General features: G+C 39.8%; 1 protein-coding gene and 1 pseudogene across 30 annotated transcripts in view; one reads left to right on the plus strand and one right to left on the minus strand.

The window, feature by feature from the left end:
* Nucleotides 1–27325, minus strand: part of ANKRD55 (ankyrin repeat domain 55) — a 519390-nt gene that overhangs the window by 188012 nt on the left and 304053 nt on the right. For 25 of the 30 annotated variants that reach the window (XM_041765900.1, XM_041765882.1, XM_041765878.1 and 22 more), the window contains one exon: nt 319–421. The exons of the other annotated variants lie outside the window; for them this stretch is intronic. The gene's annotated coding sequence lies outside the window, so the exon portion shown is untranslated. The remainder of the gene's footprint in view (nt 1–318; nt 422–27325) is intronic. 30 annotated transcript variants of the gene reach the window in all.
* Nucleotides 15582–16792, plus strand: LOC121496946 (annotated as a pseudogene).

A 27325-nucleotide genomic window follows, 5' to 3' on the forward strand; every position in this document is an offset into this window, starting at 1 on the left:
AAGAGGCTTTCATCTCCCTAGAGCAAATTATTAACACATTCCACCAAAGATGTGAGGGTGGAGGCCTGGCCTTGGAAAAAAAAAAATCACATCATAATAAAAAGCTGCCCGAAACATGAACTTAAGAAAAACTAACATAAAAGCCCCCACTTTTAATGACAGTGGTTGGCTAGATGCCAAGGTCCTTGTGCCCAGAGGAGCATGGCTGGCTGATTCCTTGTCTGTAGGCTGACCCTTCTGTGCCCAGGAATTTTCCATGCCACGGCCAGTGGTATGGGAGGTGGGGCCTTTGCAGGTTCAACAGGTTGAGGCACTCACAGTCAGTTGCCTTCAACGTTAGCTGGAGACCAGATTTTGTTGGCTGAATGAACAGTGACTCTCAGTTCCAGGCAGTAAATCTTTGCTTTTTGAGATTATCTGGCTGGGGGTGGGGAGAGAAAAATAAAGAGTCAAACAAAAAACATACAAAGACCAACAACTTTCAGGTACATCCAAGAGGAGAAACGGACTTAAAATTAGAGCAATGCCAGTTTCACTAATGATTATTCCCCAAGGCAAAAGGCTGTGGGGAATAGTTTCTAGATAGAGATTATGCCATTTTCTACAGCAAGTTCCTTGATTTACAGGAGCCACTTGGTCCTGAGGCACATCCTTTGAGATATAGCTCAACTATATGTGGAAAAGGGCCTCGTGTGAAAGAGAATAGAGGGAATTATTTACTGCTGTTGAAAGCCAGGACCCAGGGTCTGACTTTGTTTTTGTTTGCCTTTTTAAAAATGTTTCCTAGTAACACCAAGATATATGCTATCACAAATCTCTTGTTCAGCAACTATGACAGCCAAGATTATGAACAGCCGCAGACATGTTGTCTGACATTAGCATTAGCTTCCCCTATTGGGGATAGAGGAGGAGCAGAAAGAATTGAGAAGCTGAGAATACAAGAGGGATCTGAAATACTTCATCTAGTTCAACAGCCAGAGCAACCTTGGGTAAAAGTAGTCTAGGATTTGGAGCTTGGCTTCACCATCTGAAATTGAGCATTTGTGTGTGAGGTGAGGAAGACCTGCCGACCCTAGTGAAGATGGATGAATATCCTTTGTTAATGATCCAAACCACTTCTATAACAAGAAAGGCTCTAAAAAATCCTACAATTTCACCTATAATACACAAGGACTTTTTAACTTGGCTAATCATAAGAAATACCATTTGCTCAGCATTTGACTGCTTCAGAATGGCTCTTAAAACAATATCTGTTACTGTGATGATTTTTTGCAATTAATATATTCAGAAACTGAGTATAATTTTCCCAAGTGTCCCCCTCCATCATCATTACTCTATAACCTGAGGTTCTCAATGAGGGACCCTTCTCCACCACCCTCCCTGCCCTGGGGCTAGGGGAGAGCTTTGGTGATATCTGGAGACATCCTTTTTTGTTGATGAAGGGAAAAAGAGCCATTGGCATCTAGTGGGTGGAGGCCAGGGATATTGCTCAACATCCTAGAATGTACAGGCTAGCCCCCCTCCCCGAATTATAAAGAATTAGCCACCCCAAAATGTTAATAGCACCAAAACTGAGAAAACTCTCTCTACGTATTCTCATCTTATAATTCCTTTTTTGACTTCAATGACCATTTCTGTACTGACAACTGTCAAATTCATTATTTTTATTATTTTTCAAACTTAATATTCCTATTATTTTCAAGATTTTATTCATTCATTTATGAGAGAGAGAGAGAGAGGCAGAGACAGAGGCAGAGGGAGAAGCAGGCTTCATGCAGGGAGCCCAACGCGGGACTCGATCCTGGGTCCCCAGGATTACACCCTGGGCTGAAGGCAGGCGCTGAACCATCAAGCCACCCAGGGATCTCTGTTACTTATTTTCTAATTGAGAAACTTTACCTGGTTATTATGTGGGAACCTTAAACACAACATGTCAAAAACAGATCTCCACCTTCTATATTCTGATCTCAACCACAGGCCCTACCATCTAGGGTTTCTCAAGTTAAAAACATGATTGCCATTCTTGAACTTTTCCTTCCTGTTCTATTCTTCACTCACTCCATTCCAATCATTTGGTAAGCCTTTTAAATACACCTGAGAAACATCTCTTGCAATTGGCCTTTCCTTCCCATTGACATAATTTTAACATTAGTTCTTACCATCTCAGGATAAACTGTTGCCTTAATTTGCAAATCATGCCAGGCACTATTCTCAGCATCCATGAGATATTGTTATCATCTTCATTTTGCAGATGATGGGAAAAGGTAGAGAGTAAAGCTACCTGGTTAAGAGACCAGGGGTTGATCTCAGACAGACTCTGCTGTCAACTACTACACTCTGCTGCCTTCTGATTCATCATCTTAGACTTGTCTTCCATTTTTTCCTACATGAATCAAGTGTTCCAATTACCCTGAAGATCTCCTTCCTGTTGGAACTTTCTAGAGCTTTTCATATTTCTGTGTCATTGAATATATTTCGCCCACCTGGCCTACCTTTTTTCCTTTCCTACTGGCTAGCTCCTGCCCATGCTCCAAGGGCCAGCTCAGGTAAAAGATCTTCAAAGCCATATATCATGACTTATACATATCTTCAATCTCTAGTACTGTATTTGTTTCATAATAGGTACCCAAATATTTGCAAAATAAAATTACTTTTTCTTTCTACTACTTCCAAAGCAAAGTTACCTTGAAAATGTTGTCTAGTGAAAACAACTCCATCAGTATCCCATCCCCCCTCAAGGCAACTTAGAAGTTAATGCTTACATATAGGTATATACAAAGGTGAGCTTCTTTAAAATATATTCACTCTATGAGTTGGATATATATATATTTTTTTTATTGACTATATGAGTTTAAAGAGATGGCATCAAATGTTCTGAAAGGCACTAAACACTTGTAAGTTTTGTTTATGACCCCAAACTTCTGCTCCAGTTTGAAAATAAATCTCTTGTCTTTGACCTGATAAAACAAAAAATTTGTTATAACAGAGTGCTGTGTTTCAAATAATTCATTTCAGAGTAAAGAAGAAATTCAAAAGATATTTACATTGGAAAGTCTACCCCAAGTTCACGTTATTTTAACAACTTTCCTCTCCCTCTCCCTCTCCCCTGTCCCCCGATACCATGAAAGCTTGAAGTAAAGACACAATATGGTGCAAGGATTTAAGGTCATTCTAATTTCTGTTTCCCTCATGACTAGCACAAGGCATATGGGAAGACAAATATTTCCTGCAAGCACCATTTTTGTCATCAGCAGAAGAGGGAATTATATAGTGTATAAAAAAATTCTTTAGCAAGACCATAAAGCCTTTATGCTTAGAAACAAAACCTGTTTATCCCTTGGGCCATTAATTCTCCCAAACCATTAGCAATTGGAAAACAAGAACAAAATGGAAAATAAACAAAAAATGTTTAGAACTAAGGGAGTGGAGATTTGCACATCAATCAAATTAGGCCCCAGACATGATTATAGTATGAACAAAACTTTCTTCAGAGGCTGTGAGGGTTAAAATGATTACTGAGATATGGCCTTCAGAAGATAGGGGAAAATGTAATAAAGGTCATTTTTTTTCCTGTAGCTTTTAGTAATATTAGAGTCAAATCCTGCATTTTTTTTGTTAGCATTTCACAATTCAGGATGAGCACCTTTTTATGGATAGTTTCAGTATCCTCTCCATAGCACCTTTGTCTCTGAAAACTCATAGTCAAGGTGGAATTATATTCATTAGTACTCCTTTTGAGGGCTCCTGAGGTATCAGTCCCAAACACAGTAGTTACATGTGCAAGAATCGCAAATTAAATCTGTATATACTCAGGGAAGTGAAAGGTTGTTATGTACATACCCAATCAGTCACAGGGCAGTACCAGCTTTGTATGAAGATCTGTTTTCTTTAGGTCATTTCCTATACGGCTTTGTGGGAAATTAGGAATGTTCTTCTTTTGGGCATAACTCCTTCACTCTAAAGAACAACTAAAATGGTTGTGGAGGCTGCTCTTAGCTTTCTAAAACCAGGATTTCCATATTAACTTGTTTTTCATGGCTATTCTCATTGCCCAGAATGTTCCCTCACATCCTTCTGTTTCTCACTTCATCTAGTTCATTATCACTTCAATCTCAACTTAAAATCACTGCATTTTGTTGGCCTAAAAGATAAACTAGGTTACAGTTTTTGTTTAGACCATTCATTGTTAACCTCGGCTACACATAAAAACAACCTGGGGGAGCTTCTAAAAACTACTTATTACCAGGCCCACCCTGGATCAATTAAATTTGATTATCTAGGAGGGGCATGGATAGTAGTACTTTATTTTATTATTTTTTTTATGATAGTCATACAGAGAGAGAGAGAGAGAGAGAGAGAGGCGGAGACACAGGCAGAGGGAGAAGCAGGCTCCACGCACCGGGAGCCCGACGTGGGATTTGATCCCGGGTCTCCAGGATCACGCCCTGGGCCAAGGGCAGGCGCCAAACCGCTGTGCCACCCAGGGATCCCGATAGTAGTACTTTAAAAAATAGCCCTGGTGGTATTATGTAGCTCATGCTGAGAACTTCTGTCTTAGAGCATAACTCTCTTCATATCTCCATAGGAGTTCTGAACTATTTGCAAATATTGGTTCACTATCTTTGTCACTATATCATATAATAAAATGGGGAATTTTGCTCACCAGGAAATCCCAATGTGAGAGAAAGAACTCATTTTCCAGGTGTGTGGTCCCCTCTCTAGGAGCAGGAGGGGGAAACTAGGTGGTGAGATGCTTCATGGATCTTCTGGGTCTTCTCTAATCAAACCACAAGAGACTATTAACTCTAGGAAACAAACTGAAGTTGCTGGAGAGGAGGATGGTGGGAGGATGGGGTAACTGAGTGATCAGCATTAAGAAGGGCACTTGATGGAATGAGCACTGGGTACTATATGCAACTGATGAATCACTAAATTCTACCTCTGAAACTAATTATACACTATATGTTAATCAAACTGAATTCTTTTTTAAAAAAGCAAAGATCATTTTTAAGTTTAGTTTGAGTTGCTAACTGTGTTTGTTTGAAGATTACTCCATGAAGAGACTGTATAACATGGATATTGAGTCAATAAATGAGTGAATAAGTGAGGGAGGAGGAAGTAATTGAGAAAAAAATACTTTTTACATCTGATTCAACCTCAAGTTTCCACATATAGGCTCTCATCATTAATACATTTTTTAAAAGATTTTATTTATTTATTTGAGCAAGAGAGGGAGAGAGCAAGAGTGAAGAGTGAAGGGAGGGGCAGAGCAAAAAGCAAATTCACCACTAAGCAGGGAGCCTGATGCAGGACTTGATCCCAGGACCCTGAGATCATCACCTGAGCCAAAGGCAGATGCTTAACCAACTGAGCCTCCCAGGCGGCCCTCCTTAAGACTCTTTTAACAGACCTTTTTTTTTTTTCATTCCTCACAGACATTGGCACATGTATCTAACTGCATATTGAACCTCTCCCCTTGGAAGTTTAAAAGATGTTTTAGACTTGAAGTTCAAAACTAAGGAGGATTGGAAGCTCAGTTTTAGATGGATTTATTTGGGTATTTGTTATGGACTTTCAAAATACTGAATCCCAAATCTCAATTTTGGCTTCTCAAATAGGCAAGTTCTAACATGAGCTAAGAATGGCAGACAGACAAATAAGCTTAAGACACAGAAGAGTGGATTTGCCACTAGAGAAATGTAGTGTTATGTAATATGAGGTATACTTCTAATCCAAGGACTACCCTTGCAGACTGCCACTGGAATGTGGTCCCTCCTTCTGCCACTTCCAAGAAATATCAGGTATAAGAAATAAGTAGCAAATGTAAGCTAAGAAGGGAATGAGACTGAGGAATGAAGGAAGGAAAGCGTATACTGCTCTATACCTCTGTACTTCCTGCAAGAAAGAACTTGCTATTCCTTGTTTCATTAATCCAGTTAAATAGTTCTCAGGGCCTTCCAAATGTCAGACTATGTTCTAAGCATTGGGGACATCATAGCAAAAAAAACAAACAAACAAAATTCCTTACCTTATTCTCATTGATCAAACATTCTAATTGGGGCAGGAGGAAAACAAATGCAGCACATGGTGTGATGGAAGAATTATGGAGGAAGTACAGTAGGGACAAGGGATAGAGAACGTAGGAGGCACTGCCATTTCAAGTTGGGTTGCCAGGATAGGCCCAAATGAGAAGGTGACAGTAGAGTAAATTCCCAGGGAGGTAAGGAAGTAAGTTATGTGGACATTTGGCATAAAATGTAGGAGCAGAGAAAACAGCCAAGTGCAAAGGTCTTGAGGTAGGAATCTTAAAAGCTCTAGAAGGTAGGTGTTTGGTTTCTACTCTGAGTGAAATAGGGGGCTTTGGTGGGTGAGTGATCTGATCTGATTCACACTGTATTGGGATCGCTCTGACTGCAAAGTTGAGAACTGAGTGATGGCGATAGGAGTAAAAAGACCAAATGGCGAGGCTGGTACAATATTGTAGGTGAGAGATGAAGATTAGGGGGATGAAGGTGGTCAGAAGTGTTTAGATATGGGATACACTTTAAAGGTGGAGCTGACAGCATCAGCAGCTGGATTAGACAAAGGGTGTGTGTGTGTGTTGGGGGTGTGTGTCTGAGAGAGAGAGAAAGAGAGAGGGATCAAGGAGGCTTCAATGTCTGTGGCCTGAGCAGCTAAAGTGGGGAAAGCTCTGGTAGGAGCTGGTACTAGATCCGAAGCTGAGTACTTTCTGAATGTCATGGGACACATGATGTGCAAAGAACTTCTCAGCCAATTTAGGCCAACCTCTTCACTGAGGGAACTGAGGTCCTAAATAGCGGGAGGTAGCTGGGTAGCATGATAGGCACTGAAATCAAATGTCTTGTGAGTTTTGCTCAGGGACAGTTGGTCTAGAGTAGAGACAGCATGCCCCCTTAGGTGAATACAGGGTTAGCAGATGCTATTGTGGTGGGACCACAGAAGCCTGGCAGGCAAACCACTTCAGGGAAAGCAGAAACCACATATTTTAGGGGGCTCTGAGTAAGTCTTCTCCAAGTGAAGCTGTCAGCATGTCCTGGGCTACAGTTCCCCTCCTTAAGGCTGAGAATAAGAATGAGTGCGTGATGGTGAGATTCTGGGTAGGGGGAAGAGGTTGAAGGCCTTTAGGTGAAACAATGGATTGGGTAGAATCTTCCTGAAAGTTAGAACTGCTTGTTGTTCCTGTTCCTGTTGCAGTTGTTTTAGACAACGGTACTAAAGAGCTGAGTGTGGGTGTGTTCTTTCTTGATATTGACAATGAAAATGGCCCTCTTTTTAAATGTTTTGGACTGCTTCATCATTCCTTGCACATAAGCATTTTGAATCTTCTATTTTTGGTGACCTCTAGCCAACCTAAGCCCTCCCATTTTTGCACAGTTGCTTCCCGGCTTGGGTTGGAATCCAACATAGCAGAGGCAGGGAAGAGACCTGCTTCACAAGGCTAATCTTCTGTCCTTGAAGCTCCCTTCAGTCCTCCCCCATGGTCTTGCCTCTCTGCCACTCCAGCTTCCTGGTTAGGCACACTGCTTTGTCTGGGGTTCTTTGCTGACACAGGACAAACAGTAAGGACACTGAGGCCTTATGGATGAGGGAAGGTGAATGCTTTATTAATAGAGTGTCTCCTTGTGTCCATGCCTCCTCGTGTCACCATTCTCTTTTGCAGCTCAATGACTTTCAAGGTCCAAAGCCATCAAGAGGCTTCTCCAGGAAGCCAAAGCAAGCCTGTGCAAGCTCAGGATGAGCACACACAGATTTGGCATTCTTGGGATGTTCTTCAGTAACACAACAGGATCTGAGCTGGATTTGATACCTCATCCCATAGTATTCTTATCTTCAAGGGTCTCAAATGAAGGCAACACAGCAACAAAGAAGAAATGCTGGTGTTGGGCTTCAGAACCATATATTACCATCTTATTTTTGAATTGATTGTGGCAGATTCCAAGGGAAACTCAAAGGGACTGAAAAAATGAAAGGCTAGGTTTATTGTTTTGTTCTGTTTTTAAAGATTTATGTATTCGAGAGAGAGTGCATGCGTGTGTCGGGAGGGGCAGAGGGAGAAAATCTCAAGCAGAATCCCTGCTGAGTGCAGAGCCCAACTCTGGGCTTGATTTCATGAGCCATGACATCACAACCTGAGCCAAAATCAAGAGCTGGACATTAACTGACTGAGCCATCCAGTTGCCCTTGAAAGGCTAGGTTTTTTTTTTTAAAATTTTCCTTATTTATTTATGATAGTCACAGGAGAGAGAGAGAGAGGCAGAGACACAGGCAGAGGGAGAAGCAGGCTCCATGCACTGGGAGCCTGATGTGGGATTCGATCCCGGGTCTCCAGGATCGCGCCCTGGGCCAAAGGCAGGCGCCAAACCGCTGCGCCACCCAGGGATCCCGTAAGGCTAGGTTTTTAATGAAGTATGTAAGTAACTAAGATAAATAATGTCAAATGAAAAAGATGTAAGTCTGTTTTTAGTATTTTTTAAATTCATTAAAGGGATTACCCAGAGTTTAAGAACAAAGTAAAAAGAGAATGGCTTGAATTAGTAAAATGAACAAATATGAAAGGGTATGTTTAGTATTTATAGAAGTTTCTAGGAGAGACTTCTGGATTTATATCTTTAGTGATATACTGATATATAGATTTAATGCAATCCCAACTATCTTGAAAAAGAACAAAGTTAGAGGATTCACATTTCCCAATTTTAAAACTTACTACAAAGCTACAGTAATCAAGACCATGTGGTACCAGCGTAAGGACAGACATATAAACCAATAGAATAGAACTGAGAGCCCAGAAACTGTTACGTTTATAGCACAATTCGTACATCCATCCATTTGTTCATGATATTTGGTTGGTTTCTGGTGTCTGGATGTTACAAACAAGGCTGCTATGAACATTTTTATATAAGTCTTTGTATGGACAAGTCCTGTCATTTCTCATGAGTAAATACCTAGGAGTGGGATGACTATATCACATAGTAAGTATGTTTAATTTTTTCTTCATTTTTATGGTTAAGAATACACAACATAAAATTTGCCATCTTAACCACTTTTGAGTGCAGAGTTTAGCAGTGCTAAGTATAGTCACACATTTTGAAACAGATCTCCAGAACTTTATCTCGCAAATCTCAAATTCTGTATTCACTAGACAACTCCCTTTTCCCCCTTGCCTCAATCCCTGGTAATCACCATTCCACTTTCTGTTTCTATGAATTTGACTATTTTTAGATAAGCAAAATCTTAAGTATTTGTCTTTGTGTGACTAGCTTATCTCGCTCAGCACAATATTCTCAAGTTTCTTTCATGTTGTAGCATGTGACAGGATTCCCTTCCTTTTTAAGGTTGAGTAATATTCCACTGTGTGCATAGACTGCACTTTGTTTATCTATTTATCTGCCGAGGACATGTGTGTTGCTACCACTTTTGGCCACTGTGAATAGTGTTATGAACATGGGTATGAAAATATCTCCAAGTATTCTTTAGCTTTTTAAGTAACTGCCAAAGTATTTCCTAGAATGATTGTCCCAAATTACATCCCAAGGAACAGTGCATGACAGTTTCCATTCTTCTACATTCTCATCAACATTTGTTATGGTCAGTCTTATTAATTTTAGCCATTCTTATAGATATGTAGTGGTATTTCACTGTAGTTTTAATTTGCACTTTCTTAATGACTAATGATGTTGGATATTTTTCCATGTGCTTATTTCTATCTTTGTATCTTCTTTGGAAAGGTTGAGAACCTTTAGGTAAAACAATGGATTGGGTGGAAACTCTCCCCAAATCAGAGCTGCTCGTCATTACTATTCCTGCTGCAGCTGTTCTAGACAATAGTACTAAAGGGCTGAGTGTGGGCGTGTTTTCTCTTGACACTGATTGTGATAATGGTCTTCTTTTTAAATGTTTTGGACTTCATCTATTCAAATCTTCTGTGCATTTTGCAATTATTTATTTTCTTATTATTGAGTCTAAGTGTTTTTGACATGTTTCTAATGCAAATCCTTTAAGAGTAATGCATTTTAAACATTTTCTTCCAATTTGTATCTGATCTGATCATTCTGTTAATGATATCTTTAAAGAGCATAGGCTTTAATTTTTATGAAGTTTAACTTGGCAGTGTTTTCTTTTATTGATCAAAATTTTTGCCTAACCTAAGGTCACAAACATTTTCTCCTGTGTTTTACTCTAGATGTTTTGTACTCTTTTGTAGGTTTAAACTTTAAGTCTATGATCCATTTGAGTTAACTTTTGCATATTGTGTAAAATGTGGATCAAGATTCATATTTTTGCATCTGGATATCCAAATATTCCAGCAGTCTTTACTATCTACTGAACTAGCTTTGTAACTTTGTTGAAAGTCAGCTGCCCATATGTGAGTGGGTCTATTTCAAGGTTCTCTATTCTATTCTACTGATCTATCTTTATACCACTGCCACAATATCTTCATATAGTAGCTTTCTAAGTCTTGAAATAAGGTAGCATTAGCCCTCCAACTTCTCCAACTTTCTTCTTCTTTTTCAAAGTTGATCAGTTATTTTAGGTCTTTGAATTTTAGGATCAATGCATTAACTTCTCCAAAGATATCTGCTGGTATTTTGATTAGGACTGCTCTGAGTCTATAGATCATTTTACAGAGAATTGGTATGTTTACAAATTGAATCATCTGATTCATGAATATGATGTATGTTTCCATTTATTCTGGTCTTATTTAATATCTCTCAGTTTTTAATTTTACTTAGCTTTTTTTTTGTTTTTGCACAGATCTTACATATCTTTTGCCAGACTTATCCCTATTTTTTCATATTTTTGGAGGGTATTTTTAAAAAATTTCACTTTCCAATTATTCATTGTTAAGCTGGTCTGGTTTTTACCTTTAACATTTATCTTATCAGATTCTCCAGTCTCTTTTCTCATTGCTGAATGGGTGAGCTGCTCAAAGTTGCTTGTGTATGTTGAGAGATTTGTTGACCAAATCTTACTTGCATAGGTCTGAGAAAGGAATGATTTGCCCTGAGCTGCTTCTCATTACCTTTGTATAGTCAGAATCCTTACTCTGTATCTTTGGATGAGGAGAAAACTTCTCTGTAGTTCTTTTCTGGAACTTCCTGATTCTCTGTCACAGTGAACAAAACCCACAGAGACCAAGGTCCTGGCACAAATGCTACCAGTTTTCTAATCACTTGGCATTGGCCACTGAAGGTCACAGAGCTTCCTGGCAGGAAGTGGGGCACAGACGGCAGGTGGCCCTGCCAGAGCAGCTGAAAAAAAAAGCTCTATTCATGGCAGATTGTATATCACCAACTCGCTGTGACAGCACCACATACCTGCCAGCCCCAGAGCAGGCTGATTAGGGTAATTTAGGTTTTGTCTTCAAGCATAATCATTAGAGCTGTCAACAGCCTCTTTGATACTAAAAAGAAGAACCATGTCCACAGACTGACAGAGAAGATGCAATGGGTGCGCAAGCAGGCATGGAAGGCTAAGAGGGTACAGATTCATTTCGACCTCAGGACAATACGGTTTGGGAATAAGAAAATGCAACCATGTTCAGTGGAGTTTGTGGTGCTCTGAAGATATATAAGGATGAACACTCAGAGGTGATCTTAGGAGTCCTGCAGGCGAGACTCAAGGAAAGGGTCTATTTTCTAAAAGCATCTGACTGTTTAAGAACAGAACACATTGAGGCTTAATTACTAATGTGCTGGGCAAAGTGGCTGCCCACAGAAGCCCCCAGACTTAGCAGAGAGTTTCACAGAGGGCATAATTGGCTTTGTAAAACCTCAGACCTAGGACTAGAATCCTTATTTTAGGTAAAACTGCAGTTGTTAACTTAGTGTAATTTCAGGAGCAACGCTGACATTTCATGAATTCCTTTGCTTCCTTTTCAACTACTGAGATGCTAACACCTTTGGTGGGAGAGTAAGTCATTAGGCCTAATTAGTCATTTACATTGGGGTGTAAGCTCTTTCTTTTTTTTCTGGTCCTCAGAAAGTATAGACAAGAGAAAGGAACACAATAGAAGAGAGTGAAGAAAAATGAAAAGGGGCAAGACAGAAGAGAGAAACACTGATTGACTAAAGATATTCCTTCAAATTTCACATGGGGCAACTTTGTAAAACTTTAAAACTCACACAGATGTATCAAAGGACACTGTCCATAAAGTGAAAAGACAACACACAGAAAGGGAGAAAATGTTTGCAAATCATGTATATGATAAGGGCCTAGTATCTGGAATATATAAAGAACATTTACAACTCAACAACAGAAGAACAAAAACTCCATCTAAAAATGGGTAAAGGGGATCCCTGGGTAGCTCAGGAGTTTGGCGCCAGCACAATCCTGGAGTCCCGGGATTGAGTCCCACGTCGGGCTTCCGGCACGGAGCCTGCTTCTCCCTCCTCCTGTGTCTCTGCCTCTCTCTCTCTCTCTCTCTCTCTATATATATATATATATAAATAAATAAATAAATAAATAAATCTTTAAAAAATAAATAAAAATAAAAATGGGTAATAAATAAATAAATAAATAAATCTTTAAAAAATAAATAAAATAAAAATAAAAATGGGTAAAAAAACAATGGACATTTGGCCTGGGTGCATTTAAATAAATAAATAAATAAATAAATAAATAAATAAATAAATAAATAAATCTTTAAAAAATAAATAAAAATAAAAATAAAAATGGGTAAAAAAACAATGGACATTTGGCCTGGGTGCATTTAAAAATATGATAAAAGTGGGCGCACCTAGGTGACTCAGTCACTTAAGTGTCTGCCTTCAGCTCAGGTCATGATCCCAGGGTTCTGGGAGGAATCCCAGGAGCCTGCTTCTCCCTCTCCCTCTGCAGCTCCCCCTGCTTGTGCATGCTCTCTCTCTGTCAAATAAGTATATAAAATCTTTAAAAAAAATTAAAATGTGTAAAAGGGCTTGAAGAGACATTTCTCCAAGAAGATACACACAAAGTCAATAAGCACATGAAAAAAAATTAACATTGTTAATCATTAAGAAATGCAAGTCAAAAGCACAACAAAATACTTTACATCCACTAGGATGTCTATAATTAAAAAAATTGGAAATTAACAAAGTTTTGGTAAGCATACAGAGAAAATGGCACCCTCATACATTGCTAGTAGGACTGTAAAATAGTGCACCTGCTGCTGAAAAAAGTTTGGAGGTTCCTCAGAGAGTTAAACAGAATTACCATATGACACAACAATTCTACTCCTAGGTATAGACACAAAGGAAATGAAAACAGATGTTCAAACAAAAGCTGGCATGTGAATATTCACAGCAGCACCACAGTATTCAAAAGAGCTAAACAGCCCAAATGTCCATCAACTAATGAACGGATAAACAAGACTAGTATATCCATATAATGCAATATAATACAGCCATGAAAAGGAATGAAGTACCACTATATGTTACAATATGAATTCACCTTGAAAACATTATGGCAAGTAAAAAAAAGCCAGACAAAAGGTCACATTTTATGTAATTGAATTTATCTGAAATATCTAGAATAGGCAAGTCAGAAAAAACAGAAAGGAGATTAGTGGTTGCTAGGGGTTAGGGGAAGGGGAAGTTACAGCCTAAGGGGCTTGGAGTTTCCTTATGGAGTGATGAAAATATTCTAGAACTAGACAGTGGTGATGATTGCACAATATAATGAATGTACTAAAAACCACTGAATTGCACACTTTCAGATGGTTAAAATTCAGATGGTGAATTTTATGAATATGAATTTTACCCAAATAAAAAAATAAATAAGCTACATAGAAACTCCATAATCCTTTTGGCTAATTCTAGGCAGACTCCATCTTTGCAAGTGACCATTCACAGCGAGACAATCCTGTGTTATGAGTGATGTCTAGAGAACACCCCACCAGCCCAGCTTCTGCAAAGCCTAGTTAAGCAGCAGCGCTTCAAAAGTGTAACTCTTTTTATTCTATCTTCTGTACTGACTGTCAAGCTGCAACATAGGAATTAGAACCAGATTGAAGTGGAAGGGGAGGTGGTCGGGGGAATGGGGTGACTGGGTGATGGGCACTGAGGGGGGCACTTGATGGTATGAGCACTGTGTGTTATACAATATGTTGGCAAATGGAACTCCAATAAAAATATATATATATAATAAATTTAAAAAAAGAACCAGATTGAGGGAAGATGGGCAAGGGAAACAGATTTCCAACATAAGAAACGTGAAAGTTCTGAAGTAAAATCAAAGCCTGAGCCATCAGAATTTGTCATAGTTGAGATAAGTGCCAGGAACAGACCTCAATACAGGATAAACAGAGAAAGCATTGTTGACCATCCCTGAAACAAATGCTTTCTTTTCTGTCATCACCTCCTCCAAGTTTTCAGGCATTAATGTATACACACACACTACTTCCACAGAATTCAACTATATATAGGAGTATATATAGTTATAACCCGAAAAGATGAGGTTTGTCCAGATATTGGAAAGGTTCAGTGGTTGATTTCCCCCTCTCTTTCCTTTTCTAGTCATGGTTGAGACATTTTGTTTAATTGGGAAAAACAAAATAAAATTCAGTACTGCTGAATCAGAAAGAAAGTTCATTGCAAATGCTTTGACTAAATTTGGTAATGCAGCTAGTGGTTCCATAATTTAATCTCTACCGATAAACCACAGTTAAAGGCACTGCATAAAAAAGTTGTGTTTTTTTACATGAAAACTGATTGGCTGGATCATGATGAATCAGTCAAGAAAGGTCAGGTCAGGTGGCTGTATGGATCACTCTTTTCTCTCTTTCACGGCCTCAAACTGCCATCTTGAAAACAATACCACATCGGTTTACCATTGAGGCTAGAAGAAAGAAAGTTTTAGATCTTGATGACAGACTAATAACTGTCATCTTTATATGTTAAGAAAGCATGAATTTCCAGGCAGCAAATGTTAGGTTCTCAACATATTTGTGAGATGAATGATTCAGGCTGTGAAGACAGGATGAAGGATGTTGGAAGAGGATGCTGCAAATTCTCCATTTGAGATAAAATTATTTTTCCCCCAAAACAGCCCAGTACTTTAGTCCACTTCTGCCATAAAGACATTTTGAATAGCAGCAGGATCAATTTAAAGTTGAGAGTACAAGCTTAATTTGATGGAAGTTGAAAAAAATGGTGTGCAAATATTGGTTTAAATGTTTAACTATGTTGGGAAAACTTCCCCCTCAAGTCAATTGAGATATCTTGGAGTGCACCATGTCTTCCTGGAAAAGAAGGGGCTCAGAGGGATAACTGAGGTGCGAGATGTGAAAGAGAGCGGGAGCATGGAGACTTGGAGCCCAAAGTTAGTAACAAAAGGAGATGCTCTGGGACTTTCCACAGAGTTCTCTGTGTTTTTAAGTGTCAGATGGAACTGGGGGTCCTTTGGCCATAAATTGTGCTTGTCTCATGAAATTATAAATGGGTCCGGCTCCCTTCAGTGTACAATTTGTTAGCTACCAGAAGTGTCTCTGACTGTGTACATCCCCCTCCCCCCTTCCCTGGGTTGTCTTTAATCCACAAAAAGTTGCACCCAAGCTTGTTTGACATCTGTCCTCTCAAATGTTCATGATGCTGGGTCTCAAGGGAGGTGTAGGTTTTGTGGCCAAGCTCTGTAGCCTGCCCTGGTCCTGCTCTGTTGAATTTCCTTTCTGACTGGACAATTCATGATGGGGATGCAGGCATCCATTTCATCAACACTTGAGAAGGCAGACAGGAGTGGTAAAGCTTTTGTTGAACTTGAATCAGAAGAGATGATGTAAAAATGGCCCTTAAGAAAGACAAGGAAAGCATGGGATACCGGTACATTGAGGTATTCAAGTTTCACAGAACCAAGATGGATTGGTGTTGAAGCACAGTGTTCCAAATAGTGTCTACACAGCTAATGTTGGCTTTGTGTGGCTTTGACGACTCCCATTTGGATGCATCAAGGAAGAAATTCTTCAGTTTTTCCTGAGGTTGGAAATTGTGCCAAGCAGGATCACACTGCCTGTGGACCCCAAGGGCAAGATTACAGGGAAAGTCTTTGTGCAGTTTGCCTCACAGGAATTACGTGAGAAGGCCCTAGGGAAGCAGAAGGGAAGAAAAGGGCACAGGTATACTGAAGTGTTCAAAAGCAGTCAGGAAGAAGTTAGGCCATACTCAGATCCTCTGAAGTTCATGTCTGTATAGTGACTAGGCTTTATTACCACCCTGGTACAGCCAGGAGGTATATTGGTACTGTCAAGCAAGTGGGCCTAGAAAGGAGGAGGTAGGGTGTTTATAGTACAGGGTATGGGGGTACGAGGAGTACAGCAGCCACCACTCATCTGTTTGGGAAAGACTTCAGTTACTGTCTCTCAGACATGTATAATCACAGATATGGAGACAGAGACTTTACTGTCCAGAGTACCACTGGATACTATGTCCACATAAGAGAGCTGCCACAAAAAGCCACAGAAAACAACACTTACAACTTCTCTCCACTCAACCCTGTGACAGTCTATCTTGAGTGAGATTAGCCCTGATGGAAGAGTGACAGGCGAAGCCAATGTTGAGTTTGCCATTCATAAAGAAGCTGTGCCAGCTATAACCAAAGACCTGGCCAACAAGCAACACAGATACATAGAACTTTTCCTGAAATCCACAAATGGGGCCAGAAGCAGGGAATACGCAGCCAGATGATGCAAGGCATGGGGGTGTCAGCCCAGTCCACTTACAGTGGCCTGGAGAGCCAGTTTGTGAGTCACTGTTACAGGGCTGGCTATGGTAGTCAGAACAGCATGGGTGGATATGACTAGTTTTGTAGAGTTATTGCAATAAAATTTCCACAGGCAGCTAACAAGCAATGAAAAACAATTATTACTCTAGAGGAAGCTGTGGGACCCATTTGCACCATGAGTTTGTGAAATCTGTATTTAAAAATTACATCTTCAGTGTTTTCTCATGCAAACATTCTTCTAACATATGACATTGAGTAAACTAAAACCATTTTCAGCTTTTCTCAATTAATATTTTGGTAGTGTACTTCAGAGAGATGTTATCTGAGTCAAGGTAGTTTTAAATACATTAAATGGATCTTTTACACCACATCACCATAATACATTGGGGAGATGTGTGTTTTGTTTTTTTTTTAAACTCAAGGTCCTAGATCCCTAATTCAAAGAGGATCATTTCTTATGTTTGTTCATTCTAGTTTATTTTCATTTAAAATCTTTCAGGTTAGGATGCTTGGGCAGCACAGTGGTTGAGTGTCTGCTTCCAGCTAATGGTGTGATCCTGGTCCAGGGATCTGCATCGGGCTCCCTGCGAGGAGCCTGCTTCTTCCCCTATGTCTCTGCCTTTCTGTGTGTCTCTCATGAATAAATAAATAAAATCTTAAGAAAAAAATCTTTCAGGTTAAGTTTAAGCTTTTAAAAATAAGTTCATTTTGAAAATTGAGACACATTACTAATGCTATAGGAATTAGTGAGGCCTTGTATTAAAACTTTCTTTGTTGAAGACATTGTTCTCAATAAATGGTACTGGGAAAATTGGACAGTCACATGCAGAAGAAGGAAACTGGACCACTTTCTTATACCACACACAAAAATAAACTTAAAATGGATGAAAGACATAAATATGAGACAGGAATCCATCACAATCCTAGAGAAGAACACAGGCACCAATCTCTTTGACCTCAGCTGCAGCAACTTCTTTCTAGACATATCTCCAAATGCAGGCAAAACAAAAGCAAAAATGAACCAGTGAGACTTCATCAAGATGAAAAGCTTCTGCACAGCAAAAGAAACAATCAACAAAAATAAAAGGCAACCTACTGAATGGGAGAAAATATTTGCAAATGCCTTATCAGATAAAGGGCTAGTATCCAAAATCTATAAAGAACTTATCAAACTCAACACCCAAAAAAACAAAAAATCCAGGCAAGAACTGAGCTGAAGACACGAACAGACATTTTTCCAAAGAAGACATACAAATGGCAAATAAACATATGAAAAGACTCTACATCACTTGACATCAGGGAAATATAAATCAAAACCACAAAGAGATATAACCTCACGCCTGTCCAAATGGCTAAAATTAGTAACTCAGGAACAACAAATGCTGGCAAGGATGCAGAGAAAGGGAAACTCTTTGTTACCATTTGCATCAACGTGGATGGAACTAGTGGTATTATGCTAAGAAAAATAAATCAGAGAAAGACAATTATCATATGGTCACTCATTTGTGGGATATAAGAAACAGTGTAGAGGGGAAGGGGGGGAAACTTAATGAGAAATAATCAGAGAGGAAGACAAACCATGAGAGACTCTTAACTATGGGAAACAGACTAAGAGTCACTGAAGGGGAGGTAGGTGGTGGGATGGGTAATTGGGTGATGTGCATTAAGGAGGTCATATGGTATTATACACAACTGAGGAATTATTGAGCTTTGCATCTGAAACTAATGGTGTACTACTGTATGTTGGTTAACTGAATTTAAATTTTAAAAAAAGTTAGAAATAGAGCTACCTTACAACCCAGCAATTACACTACTAGGTATTTATCCAAAGGATACAAACATAGTGATTTGAAGGGGCACATGCACCCCTTTCCGTTAAAGTTGTGGCAACTTTTTTTAGTTCTGGGCCCAGTACATGATTCTGGCTCTACAATTACCTGAATTCTAGTTTTCTCATCAATGAAATAGGCTTCAAATTTATTCTTCCTTCTCAATTCTGTGACTTTTGACATTTACAAAAATAAAAAATATAGGATAGTTGTGAATTATTTCCAAAAATGGGAATTGCACTTGTCAAATGAGCTCTAAACCAGGAAACCTAGCAAGAACACTCCTAGGTGTCCCCTGTATCCAGCCTACCTAACATCACACACAAATAATGCAAAGCTATAGCTTCCTCCCAGAGAAGGCTATGTCCAGCCAAAAGGCAAGAAAATTCTTCAGGTCTTTACAAAACTTTTTCAGACAATACATACAGGACAACTCATTGTGAAGTTACATTAGTGTAAATTAATCTTGACTCTCAATGAAATCTCAAAATACCTTCCTTAGAATCACGTTTATTTGCTCATTGTTGATTTGATGGTCAGTAAGAAAGTTCAAGAGATCCTAGGAAAACCTTCGCATTTTTCTTTGCATTTAGCCACAAAAAGTCTAATTAATTTAAAACTATGTACTTTGAAAGCAAAACAAATAAAGCTAAATAAAACATCTAAAGGGTTATATGTGATGATTTCAGAGAGGACTGGATATGGAATCCATAAAGACAGTGATACATTGCTTACGACTTTGTCTTTCCTAGTCTTCCCATGCCATTTGTTGAATGAATGGCAATGCCTGGCAGTACAGAACTCCTTAGGCACTGAGGGATGCTAAGGAAACCTACAGAGTTTCTTAGGTGAGAAAACTGCTGCGATTTGGGAAGATTTGAGAATATGAGGGTTTTAAAAAATGTAAACACAGCCCCAGAGACTTTTCAGAGTTAACTTTTTTAAATGGGAGGCGGGGCAAGACAGCGGAAGAGTAGGGTCCCCAAATCACCTGTCCCCACAGGTTACCTAGATAACCTGCAAATCATCCTGAAATTCTACGAATTTGGCCTGAGATTTAAAGAGAGACCAGCTGGAATGCTACAGTGAGAAGAGTTCGTGCTTCTATCAAGGTAGGAAGACGGGGGAAAAAGAAATAAAGAAACAAAAGGCCTCCAAGGGGGAGGGGCCCCGCGAGGAGCCGGGCTGAGGCCGGGGCGAGTGTCCCCAGGACAGGAGAGCCCTGTCCCAGAGAGGCAGGAGCTGCACCAACCTTCCCGGGGGGAAAGGGGCCCGCAGGGAGTTAGAGCAGGACCCAGGAGGGCGGGGATGCCCTTGGGCTCTCTGGGACACTAACAGGCACCTGCACCCCGGGAGATGCGCCGAGCTCCCTAAGGGCTGCAGCGCGCACGGCGGGACCCGGAGCAGCTCGGAGGGGCTCGGGCGGCGGCTCCGCGGAGGGCGCTGCGGGGCGGGAGCGCGAATCCAACAGCGCAGGCCCCGGAGCACAGGGCTACAGGGACACAGCCCAGGATCCGGCCTCCCCCTGGGACAGGCAGAGGTCGGGAGGGCCCAGGACAGCAAGGACGCTCCTGCCCCGAGCTAAGCAGATCAGCGGCCCCGCCCCGGAGCCTCCAGGCCCTGCAGACCCAGTGCTCCGGAGTTACTGTGGGAGGTGACTCCAGGTTTCCAGAGCTGGCCCCGCCACTGCGGTTGTTCCTCCTGGGGCCTCACGGGGTAAACACCCCCCACTGAGCCCTGCACCAGGCAGGGGCAGAGCAGCTCCCCCAAGTGCTAACACCTGAAAATCAGCACAACAGGCCCCTCCCCCAGAAGACCAGCTAGAGGGACCAGTTCCAGGGGAAGTTAAGGGACTTAAAATATACAGAATCAGAAGATACTCCCCCGTGTTTTTTTTTTTTTTTTGATTTCTGATTGCTTCCCTCACCCTTTTTTCCCCTTTCTTTTTCTTTCTCTTTTTCTTCTCTTTTTTTCCTTTTTTTCTTCCTTTATTCTTTTTTCTTTTTCTCTTTTCTTTACTTCTTTCTCTCTTTTTCTCCTTTTCCCAATACAACTTGTTTTTGGCCACTCTGCACTGAGCAAAATGACTAGAAGGAAAACCTCACCTCAAAAGAAAGAATCAGAAACAGTCCTCTCTCCCACAGAGTTACAAAATCTGGATTACAATTCAATGTCAGAAAGCCAATTCAGAAGCACTATTATACAGCTACTGGTGGCTCTAGAAAAAAGCGTAAAGGACTCAAGAGACTTCATGACTGCAGAATTTAGATCCAATAAGGCAGAAATTAAAAATCAATTGAATGAGATGCAATCCAAACTAGAAGTCCTAACGACGAGGGTTAACAAGGTGGAAGAACGAGTAAGTGACATAGAAGACAAGTTGATGGCAAAGAGGGAAACTGAGGAAAAAAGAGACAGACAATTAAAAGACCATGAAGACAGATTAAGGGAAATAAACGACAGCCTGAGGAAGAAAAACCTACGTTTAATTGGGGTTCCCGAGGGCGCCGAAAGGGCCAGAGGGCCAGAATATGTATTTGAACAAATCCTAGCTGAGAACTTTCCTAATCTGGGAAGGGAAACAGGCATTCAGATCCAGGAAATAGAGAGATCCCCCCCTAAAATCAATAAAAACCGTTCAACACCTCGACATCTAATAGTTAAGCTTGCAAATTCCAAAGATAAAGAGAAGATCCTTAAAGCAGCAAGAGACAAGAAATCCCTGACCTTTATGGGGAGGAATATTAGGGTAACAGCATACCTCTCCACAGAGACCTGGCAGGCCAGAAAGGGCTGGCAGGATATATTTAGGGTCTTAAATGAGAAGAACATGCAACCAAGAATACTTTATCCAGCAAGGCTCTCATTCAAAATGGAAGGAGAGATAAAGAGCTTCCAAGACAGGCAGGAACTGAAAGAATATGTGACCTCCAAACCAGCTCTGCAAGAAATTTTAAGGGGGACTCATAAAATTCCCCTTTAAGAAGAAGTCCAGTGGAACAATCCACAAAAACGAGGACTGAATAGATATCATGATGACACTAAACTCATATCTGTCAATAATAACTCTGAACGTGAATGGGCTTAATGACCCCATCAAAAGGCGCAGGGTTTCAGACTGGATAAAAAAGCAGGACCCATCTATTTGCTGTCTACAAGAGACTCATTTTAGACAGAAGGACACCTATAACCTGAAAATAAAAGGTTGGAGAACCATTTACCATTCAAATGGTCCTCAAAAGAAAGCAGGGGTAGCCATCCTTATATCAGATAAACTAAAATTTACCCCAAAGACTGTAGTGAGAGATGAAGAGGGATACTATCTCATACTTAAAGGATCTATCCAACAAGAGGACTTAACAATCCTCAATATATATGCCCCGAATGTGGGAATTGCCAAGTATTTAAACCAATTAATAACCAAAGTGAAGAAATACTTAGATAATAATACACTTATACTTGGTGACTTCAATCTAGCTCTTTCTACCCTCGATAGGTCTTCTAAGCACAACATCTCCAAAGAAACGAGAGCTTTAAATGATACACTGGACCAGATGGATTTCACAGATATTTACAGAACTTTACATCCAAACTCAACTGAATACACATTCTTCTCAAGTGCACATGGAACCTTCTCCAGAGTAGACCACATACTGGGTCACAAATCAGGTCTGAACCGATACCAAAAGATTGAGATCATCCCCTGCATATTCTCAGACCATAATGCCTTGAAATTAGAACTAAATCACAACAAGAAGTTTGGAAGGACCTCAAACACGAGGTTAAGGACCATACTGCTAAAAGATGAAAGGGTCAACCAGGAAATTAAGGAAAAATTAAAAAGATTCATGGAAACTAATGAGAATGAAGATAAACAACCATTCAAACTCTTTGGGACGCAGCTAAAGCAGTCCTAAGGGGGAAATACATCGCAATACAAGCATTCATTCAAAAACTGGAAAGAACTCAAATACAAAAGCTAACCTTACGCATAAAGGAGCTAGAGAAAAAACAGCAGATGGACCCTACACCCAGCAGAAGAAGAGAGTTAATTAAAATTCGAGCAGAACTCAACGAAATCAAGACCAGAAGAACTGTGGAACAGATCAACAGAACCAGGAGTTGGTTCTTTGAAAGAATTAATAATATAGATAAACCATTAGCCAACCTTATTAAAAAGAAGAGAGAGAAGACTCAAATTAATAAAATCATGAATGAGAAAGGACAGATCACTACCAACACCAAAGAAATACAAACGATTTTAAAACCATATTATGAACAGCTATACACCAATAAATTAGGCAATCTGGAAGAAATGGACGCATTCCTGGAAAGTCACAAACTACCAAAACTGGAACAGGAAGAAATAGAAAACCTGAACAGGCCAATAACCAGGGAGGAAATTGAAGCAGTCATCAAAAACCTCCCAAGACACAAGAGTCCAGGGCCAGATGGCTTCCCAGGGGAATTCTATCAAACGTTTAAAGAAGAAATCATACCTATTCTACTAAAGCTTTTTGGAAAGATAGAAAGAGATGGAGTACTTCCAAATTCGTTCTGAGGCCAACATCACCTTAATTCCAAAACCAGACAAAGACCCCACCAAAAAGGAGAATTACAGACCAATATCCCTGATGAACATGGATGCAAAAATTCTCAACAAGATACTAGCCAATAGGATCCAACAATACATTAAGAAAATTATTCACCATGACCAAGTAGGATTTATCCCCGGGACACAAAGCTGGTTCAACACTCGTAAGACAATCAATGTGATTCATCATATCAGCAATAGAAAAACCAAGAACCATATATGATCCTCTCATTAGATGCAGAGAAAGCATTTGACAAAATACAGCATCCATTCCTGATCAAAACTCTTCAGAGTGTAGGGATAGAGGGAACTTTCCTCAACATCTTAAAAGCCATCTACGAAAAGCCCACAGCAAATATCATTCTCAATGGGGAAGCACTGGGAGCCTTTCCCCTAAGATCAGGAATAAGACAGGGATGTCCACTCTCACCACTGCTATTCAACATAGTATTGTAAGTCCTAGCCTCAGCAATCAGACAACAAAAAGACATTAAAGGCATTCAAATTGGCAAAGAAGGAGTCAAACTCTCTCTCTTCGCCGATGACATGATACTCTACATAGAAAACCCAAAAGCCTCCACCCCAAGATTGCTAGAACTCATACAGCAATTTGGTAGCGTGGCAGGATACAAAATCAATGCCCAGAAATCAATGGCATTTCTATACACTAACAATGAGACTGAAGAAAGACAAATTAAGGAGTCAATCCCATTTACAATTGCACCCAAAAGCATAAGATACCTAGGAATAAACCTAACCAAAGAGGTAAAGGATCTATACCCTAAAAACTATAGAACACTTCTGAAAGAAATTGAGGATGACACAAAGAGATGGAAAAATATTCCATGCTCATGGATTGGCAGAATTAATATTGTGAAAATGTCAATGTTACCCAGGGCAATTTACACGTTTAATGCAATCCCTATCAAAATACCATGGACTTTCTTCAGAGAGTTAGAACAAATTATTTTAAGATTTGTGTGGAATCAGAAAAGACCCCGAATAGCCAGGGGAATTTTAAAAAAGAAAACCATATCTGGGGGCATCACAATGCCAGATTTCAGGTTGTACTACAAAGCTGTGGTCATCAAGACAGTGTGGTACTGGCACAAAAACAGACACATAGATCAATGGAACAGGATAGAGAACCCAGAAGTGGACCCTGAACTTTATGGTCAACTAATATTCGATAAAGGAGGAAAGACTATCCATTGGAAGAAAGACAGTCTCTTCAATAAATGGTGCTGGGAAAATTGGACATCCACATGCAGAAGAATGAAACTAGACCACTCTCTTTCACCATACAGAAAGATAAACTCAAAATGGATGAAAGATCTAAGTGTGAGACAAGTCTGATTCCATCAAAATCCTAGAGGAGAACACAGGCAACACCCTTTTTGAACTTGGCCACAGTAACTTCTTGCAAGATACATCCACGAAGGCAAAAGAAACAAAAGCAAAAATGAACTATTGGGACTTCATCAAGATAAGAAGCTTTTGCACAGCAAAGGATACAGTCAACAAAACGAAAAGACAACCTACAGAATGGGAGAAGATATTTGCAAATGACGTATCAGATAAAAGGCTAGTTTCCAAAATCTATAAAGAACTCATTAAACTCAACACCAAAGAAACAAACAATCCAATCATGAAATGGGCAAAAGACATGAAGAGAAATCTCACAAGGGAAGACATAGACATGGCCAACATGCACATGAGAAAATGCTCTGCATCACTTGCCATCAGGGAAATACAAATCAAAACCACAATGAGATACCACCTCACACCAGTGAGAATGGGGAAAATTAACAAGGCAGGAAACCACAAATGTTGGAGACGATGTGGAGAAAAGGGAACCCTCTTGCACTGTTGGTGGGAATGTGAACTGGTGCAGCCACTCTGGAAAACTGTGTGGAGGTTCCTCAAAAAGTTAGAAATAGACCTGCCCTACAATCCAGCAATTGCACTGTTGGGGATTTACCCCAAAGATTCAGATGCAATGAAACACCGGGACACCTGCACCCCGATGTTTCTAGCAGCAATGTCCACAATAGCCAAACTGTGGAAGGAGCCTCGGTGTCCATCGAAAGATGAATGGATAAAGAAGATGTGGTTTATGTATACAATGGAATATTACTCAGCCATTAGAAACGACAAATACCCACCATTTGCTTCAACGTGGATGGAACTGGAGGGTATTATGCTGAGTGAAGTAAGTCAATCGGAGAAGGACAAACATTGTATATTCTCATTCATTTGGGGAATATAAATAATAGTGAAAGGGATTATAAGGGTAGGGAGAAGAAATGTGTGGGAAATATCAGAAAGGGAGACAGAACATAAAGACTCCTAACTCTGGGAAATGAACTAGGGGTGGTGGAAGGGGAGGAGGGCAGGGGGTGGGGGTGAATGGGTGATGGGCACTGAGGGGGGCACTTGACGGGATGAGCACTGGGTGTTATTCTGTATGTTGGTAAATTGAACACCAAAAAAATTAATTTATTAAAAAAATTTTTAAATGGAAGAAAAAGGGTATTTATAAGAAGCTCTGAGAAAACACTATGAGTTAGGAAAAATGGTCTTGGATGTTCTCATCACCCGCTGGGAGTTCCTCAGCATTTATTGTTCTGAAGATTAATCTTTCCTGTCAAAGTCTAATTTCAGAAAAAGATTTCACAACTTCATTTTCCCTGAGTTTCAGTAACTGAGTTTACTGTGAAACATTAATCTATTTTTAACATACTGTAATAGCTCTTTACTTTCTATAGAGATTAAGGCCTTAACCCAATATATTTCTTTTTTTTAACCCAATATATTTCTAATGTAGAATTAAAAACATCAGTTTGATGGAAAGAGGTAATTTTATAAACGAAAAATACTTTGTAGCAGAATTAGACTGCTTACTTCACTGCTTTTTACTTAAGGCCCAGTAATTAATCATTTAGTAGTACTGCAGTCATGGTACATATCAAGAATACCTATAACTAAGCAAGGAGATAGATGCCTGTCATCAAAATAGACAATCCCTAATGTATCAATGAATTTCACCTGGCAAATCTTACAACACCTTGCCAAGAACTTAAGCTAAGCCAGTTATGCCAATACCAACTAACATACAATTATGTTAGTTTCAGGTTTACAATATAATGATACAACATTTCTACTGGTACTTTTTAGAATACTGTTTATAGTATTATGGTTACATTTTCAATGTTCCATGTTTATGGATACATTTCCTATCTCTTCAAATTGCTTGTATCTAAGCAACTTAATGCCCTGTCAATGTATGTTTCATTTCAAAATATGTCCAGAAATGTGTGTGTTAGAAGCAGACTAGTCCTTTGAATACTGTAAACGGGCCCCATTTCTGCAAATCTTTCCTTGCAGTGCCTTGTGCATAAACTGTGTTACAGACTCACAAGCTGCCTGCCATATATAAGCCTGATCTCCTCATTTTGTTTTAGATTCAAAATTCCCAACAGGAAAGTAACCATTACAGTAACCAACCTCAGAGGCTTGTTTGCTTTGCTTTATAAATTCCTAACCTTTTCCTGATGTAGCAGAAAAGTATGCAAGGCTCAGGTTAGGTCAACAACAGAGTCAAGGTTAACTGTGGGAGACTGACATGGGAAAGAACCAACCAGTCAAACGTTAAAATATCAACAGGCATCTTGGACCAACATTAAAGTTAGCCATCACCTCAGTACATGTGCACTTAGTATATTTTGTAAATAGATTCTAAAACTCTTAATGTCTGTTTTTTCCTTTTGCTACAGAGAGGGGATTTCATTGCTCTTAAAGTGCTATGGCTTCTGATGGGGACAATTCTGTTCTTGGCCTCTGGAATAGTTCATAAATTATATCTTCAGAATTATAGAGTACAATAGTTAACAAAATGACTTCGTATTCCCATAGGCAACCCAGTTAGGAATAGCAACTTACAGGAGTGACTAAGTGTAAAACTTGCTGTAGGCACAGGGCAGCAGTGGACTCATGACTCATGACCTTTTTTGTTTACATTTGGAGTTTTGTTTATTTTGGCTCTATGAATTCATACATCTGAGAAAAATGCAGCCCCAAGCTTATGGCACCAAGGTTCACTGTAGAGAAGAGAGATGGGGGCAAGCTTAGGGATCACAGTCTCTCTTGGCCATATTTCCATCTGACAGAGCCACTGTGCTATTCCAAC

The sequence above is a fragment of the Vulpes lagopus genome, chromosome 8, assembly GCF_018345385.1.
Source record: "Vulpes lagopus strain Blue_001 chromosome 8, ASM1834538v1, whole genome shotgun sequence".
In the NCBI taxonomy this organism is placed as follows: Eukaryota; Metazoa; Chordata; class Mammalia; order Carnivora; family Canidae; genus Vulpes; species Vulpes lagopus.